Source organism: Diadema antillarum, unplaced genomic scaffold (genome assembly GCF_040938485.1).
Source record: "Diadema antillarum isolate AM-2024a unplaced genomic scaffold, OU_Dant_1.0 scf00000109, whole genome shotgun sequence".
In the NCBI taxonomy this organism is placed as follows: domain Eukaryota; kingdom Metazoa; phylum Echinodermata; class Echinoidea; order Diadematoida; family Diadematidae; genus Diadema; species Diadema antillarum.
In genome coordinates, this window is record NW_027270998.1 from 2301919 (window position 1) to 2307918 (window position 6000).

Genomic DNA, 6000 nt, shown 5'->3' on the forward strand with positions numbered 1-6000 from the left:
TGTAAACCCACTATCATAAAAGGCATGTATAAACTATTTGAGCAAAAATCACAGTCTGATTAAAATGAGCAGAGTAAATGAAGTAAACTACTGTAAAAGTGGACATTTTCGCAGTGATGAAATTTTTGCATATTTCGCACAACCAGAAACTAGCGCAAAAATAAAAGCACATGAATATTTTTGCTTGCCGTATGTTCCAGTAGTTGATGTCTTGATTCCACGGAATTAAAAACATGCGAAACTCTTCTTACCGGCCGAGCATGAAAATTAGTCGCGCAATAATATCCACTTTTACAGTACAATTGTACAGGTACAGGATTGTATGCGTAAACTCCTGATGACATTCTTGTGGCATGTGAAGTGTGATGCCCTTACAGCATGTACAATGTCAGCAAATTAGCTCATTTACATAGTTACTGCTTTTTTGTTCCTGTCCAATTATGTGTGCAGAAAATTTCATGTTGTAACAGAATTCTATAGGGAGCATTCACACTGGAATTCTTAAATCATTAGCTGGAAATGGTTAATCAAGTTATTCTATAGTATTCCCAATATTTTTGTCTAAAGGAACAATGGTAGATATCACACAAAGTTGGGGGGGGGGTTCTTTTATTTGTTTTTCACAGTGGTAGGACATAATGTACACTAAAAGATTTGCCTTTTTGTTTTCGCAAATCATTAACAAAGCAACTCCTCTTTCTATCTTCTCATCTCATAAACTTTATCAGCATGTTTAGTAACTGATGAGTTATCATATTTAAAATATAAACATATTTACTGATGGAATAAGACACTAATGACAGGAGTAAACTGATTACAATGTCCCTCTTTTTTTCTTTTTTGCTGTGACATACACGTAGTATATAAATTACTTCTATCCTCAAAGTTCTGATGCTCTACATTATACCTGCTCAATTTTATGTGTGTCAGACATACAACAAACAGTCCAGACTTTTCAACACAGGAAAAATTTGCTTACATGCTGGAACTTAACCTTACATTACAAGGGTGTTTTTTATGACTTTGAATTAGACTCTCTTTCAACAGCAACCACAAATTATTCAATCAATAGATTTCTCCCTCCCCCTTCTTTCCCCCCTCTTATTAATTGCTGCCCATGAAAGAAAAACTTTCAAGCTTGAAAGAAAGAGGAGAAAAGATTGAGAAAGATATGATAAGAATAGAATATGGCCTGGGAGAAGAGATCGAATGGATTTAAACTGACAAATTAGTTGTTAATTCATCATAATAAGGGTCAGTGGACTGACATGAGGTTGGGAAACACATTAGATACAAAACTTAATTTACTGTAAACTGCCATAACAAATGATCATGGCATTTAAGTACATAACAGGCTGATTTAGCGAGTAAATGTTAAAATTGAGGGTGAAGTACGTGTACTTTTGTGAAATAATCAATTATAAGCAAATCTATACCATACATGAGTGACTTACAAATTGTATTTTCAGGGAAGAGTCCTTCTTTCTTCTGTTTTTGACTATCAGTTATTTTCGCGTATGTGTGTATGTCACAGTCAAATATGTATAATGTTGCTATTTCCAAAAGCCATGCTGGATTTCATCAAAAATTGCCCACTGAAGTGGTGAGTAGGCCTATCCATTTCTACATGATTACCAGCGTACAACATGGATCACTTGCATGCACAGCCCATAATTCCAGTTTTCTCTGCAATTTTTTTTCACAACTCTGATAGAATACCTTGAAGAAAAGTTATGTTAAGACCTAAGATGATCAGACAACTGCACTGACAAGAGTTAGAAAGTTTACTTCCATTAGAAAAATCAAATGTAATCACAAAGTTAAAATTCTCAGCACAAGACGCAAAAAGCATTGTATCTACATGTAGCCATTGAAACAAATCTGACTTGTCATCTATGCAAATGCTACACATTTTACTTACATACACATACACTTGTGTAGCAGTTACACACCTTTCTTTAAAAAACTGTCTTGATTCTGTTCAAATTTGTAGTGACCTAATGCATGTATTTTTGTGTTCAATATAAGCTAATTTCCAATTTGGGTTTGACCCTCTGGTTCCCCTTTGATTCTTGAGGATGCAGTGTTTTCAACTGTTTTTATTTCTGACGAGTTGAGGGGATTGAACGACTTCATTTCCATCTTACATGGGTTAACTTTAGTTTTGACCCAAAGATCGGTCTGTATCTTGTCATCGGGATATGTTCCACAGAGACTGCATCTGGCTTCACATTATATGGAGGAGAGCCGTAAAAGTAAAAAAATGATTGAAAAAAAACCTCCTCCGAACAAACAGATTTTCTGTCTAACTATCCTCTGCACCATTGTCCACCATGCTAACAATGAGGCACTCCACTATCTCTACCATGGGAGCACCCTGAATGAATAAGGACTTTTCGATTTGCACATTGAGCCAGGCGTCACCCTGTTATGACATAGTTTTTACATACTGCGCATGCGTCAGTGTCGACCCCCGGCTCATCGCACAATTTTCAAACGCGTTCACCCCGGTTATCACCGTCCACCCAAATCGGTTGCGCCGCGCTCAACCCACCTTATCTATGCGTCACACTCCTCTCGCAATAGACGAAAATCATGCGAAAGAGCACAATGACTCTCGGGAAATCTGTGCTCAGTTCACCTGTTTTCCTTTTTCTTTCGAGAGAATATTGATAGATATTCTAATTACATGAAAGCTTATGATCTTGATACGTCACAGCAGCTGCGCTGACATACAAACTGCAGCCTCTGTTACCTAATTTATTTGCCCGCTTTCACTGTTTCGCACTTTGCAACTGCATACCGTAGTCCCACACTTGCATTTATAAGTAATGCTGTACGCAATCACATCTCGGTGCTTAGCCTAGTGCAGTGCGTTTACCTTTACAGTAGCCTTACCGTGCATCATGTTTTAAAATCCACAAAATCCATCCCAGGATACTTATTCGGCATCTAGTCAAAGACAAAATAGATATTACAAGTACAGAAACAAGTCACAAATTCCGCATATAAATGCACCCAAGGCACAGGTTGCCTCCTGCACACGCCACGCGACGTGACGCCCAAAATCGAAATGTGTTTTAGCAGCGGGTCAACGTACAGACGTGCCGCCTTGACTTACACTTGCGCTCGGAGTCACAACCCTCTCGTTCACCCAATCGAAAACTCCCTAATATCACACTATCTGCATACCCTGAGAAAAACACATGAATTCAGGCACCTCTAAAAATGCCCTATGTCACCAGCAATAGGCTGGCATTTAGACTGTATAGATGTTTAGAACTAAAGAGCAATGTGGATTGAGTGAAAGCAGCAACATTAGTAGAACACATCAGTGAAAGTTTTAGGAAAATCAAACAATCGATGCAAAAGTTATGAATTTTTAAAGTTTTGGTGTTGGAACCGCTGGATGAGGAGACTACCGGTACTAGAGGTTATGACGTATGAGTGGACAACAATACAAAGAAAATATTTTAAAAATTCAACAAAAATTCACTTTTCTAGCATTATGAAAGAGCACTTGACTAACCGCTTTCAGAAAGCAGGGGGAATAATTGCTACCCTTAACATATGTCAGTATCAAGTTGATGGAATTTGTAATTTTCATGAAAAATTAATTTTTGTGGAATTTTTTTCATATTTTCTTTATATTGTTGTCCACTCATACGTCATAACCTATAGTAGTCTCCATATCCAGCGGTTCCAACACCAAAACTTTAAAAATTCATAACTTTTGCATCGATTGTCCGATTTTCTTCAAACTTTCACTGATGTGTGCTACTAATGTTGCTGCTTTCACTCAATCCACATTGCTCTTTGGGTTTACGTTCCCTTTAAACCTGCACATAACCAAACTAAGAAAAACACATGAATTCAGGCACCTCTACAAATGCCCTATGTCACCAGCAATAGGCTGGCATTTAAACTGGATAAATGTTGAATATATATCTAGTTTAGAACTTTACCTGACATTAAACCTGCACATATCCAAACTGTTCCCATGGTCCCATTCACAACAGTGCACCTGGGGTTGAAATGTCTTCAATGCTTAAGTGTACAGGTGATGATCGACTAGTGCATGGGCATACTAAGTTCCAAATCGCTCATTTCACGCAACTGATGTGTAGAGATATCATAGCGGTATACATTGTAATAGACTTGATTGTATCAAGAAAATTCAGCAATTCGGACAGTAAAGGATTATTGGAGGAACCAAATTTTACCTGTCACAAGTTGAACAATCAACCTACCGTAGTTATGGGTAAACTCGGCCTAGCGGGTAAAGTCGGCCACCAGCGCGCGCAGTACAAGTAGTTGTACTGCGCGCGCTGGGGGCCGACTTTACCCGCTAGGCCGAGTTTACCCATAACTACAGTACATCTTTACGTATTGATATAAAAAATGAATTAATTTTCAAAGCTCAATCATATCAAAATAACCAACGTACAAAATACTAGTAATATACACTGTACTAGTACTAAATGCCAACATGCTCAGCCACGATGAACAGTGCTCTGCTGGTCGTAGTATTAAACCACTTCACAAAGGCAGCTTTTCACAAACTAAAGTAGGCCTAACCATTCACATTTGAGGGACAGCGTTTACAATGTCAACTTTAAATTCTAACATTGGACTTAGATTTTACCAAAACGTGTGTCTATCCAAACGACGTTACAGGCAATGCAGGATATTATCTGCAAGACATTACATTAGTCTCATAGAAGCAGACAGGAAAGACTAGACACGAATTCACTCTTGACTGCATCTGAAATTTGTATTTTTATGTAGTGTTTCTATTACAATTTGAGTTTGTGATCAGTGTTAAATCATTGTCATGTTGTTTGTAAATTACACTGACATCTTTAATTGAATGGGATAAGTCTATCAAAACAGAATATTTAGACGGGATACTGCCAAGGTCCAAGGTCAAGGAAGTGAAACTGGTTTCACGCTGCCGGCCTTATTTAGCCTATTACCGAAACCTGCTTCACCGGAAAAAAAAAAAAAAAAAAAGTGAACTGGTTTGCACTGCAGGCTTTTCGGTTTTTTCGTCATAATCATGCTTTCTCGTCTCATTTCAACTAACTCTAACTGAACGATTTGAAACACGTCCTTTACGACATGCAGAGCTGGTTCGTAGTTGTTTATAGTTGTCATATGAGAAGTAAAATCCGAGTGAAATACATGACAGACACATTTGGGACGCACACAGTGCAGTGCTTCCTACAGCACTACAGGTGTTCTAGCTCCCGTAGCGTAGCAGAGAGCAGCATACAAGTTGTGCCAAAGCGGTTGGCATAACGTTTGGCCTGGCCGTCTACTTATCTCGTCTGCTCGGAAAGCCAATATAAAACACCGTTGAGTTCTGCCAAAGATAAAACTTACCTATGCTGTCATGTTTCCATCTGTTTGCATTCCAAATTCCGACCACAGAAATCGTGTTATTCTGGCGAGTCAAGATCGTCCAAGGCGGAAAACTCAAAAATTGCGTTGACTGCTTTTCCTATCCTCATAGGATCGGGTTAACACAAGCACAGCTACGTGTTGCGTATAAAGCGTAGTTTTCAATTCACAAGTTTATTACACACGCGCATCGCATATCGATAGCATGCATGCATGCTGAACGAAACGGAACTACCACCAGTTGACGCCTGACTCGTCACTGCATTGCACACCACCAACGTACTTAACTTCCGTCTACACGCTGACGACACTGGCAATCCAATCCACCCCCGTTAGCTCTTTTCATTCCCTCCACCTTTATTCAAAGCGTGAATACGAAGCCAGCAGCATTTGTAAATACTCGTATTTTACAATCATACTATATATAGTAGACGGCGAGAGAAAGAAAGGTAGAAAACTTAGCGAACCGGAAAGGGCTTCATTTATTGGCATCTTTTTTTTTTTCTGTTCATTGATGACTTTATATTTGTATTTCGCGCAACACAATGTAATTATAATAGCTAACCGTAACACAACACTCATGTAATATGAATGGCG

The 6000-nt window shown here is 38.6% G+C and overlaps 1 protein-coding gene across 1 annotated transcript in view; it reads right to left on the reverse strand.

Moving 5' to 3' along the window:
- The window catches only part of LOC139719384 (uncharacterized), a 139355-nt gene extending 133819 nt beyond the window's left edge, over positions 1–5536 (reverse strand). Inside the window, exon 1 of the mRNA XM_071630802.1 lies at positions 5386–5536. The gene's annotated coding sequence lies outside the window, so the exon portion shown is untranslated. The remainder of the gene's footprint in view (positions 1–5385) is intronic.
- Between the last annotated feature and the right edge of the window lie 464 nt (positions 5537–6000).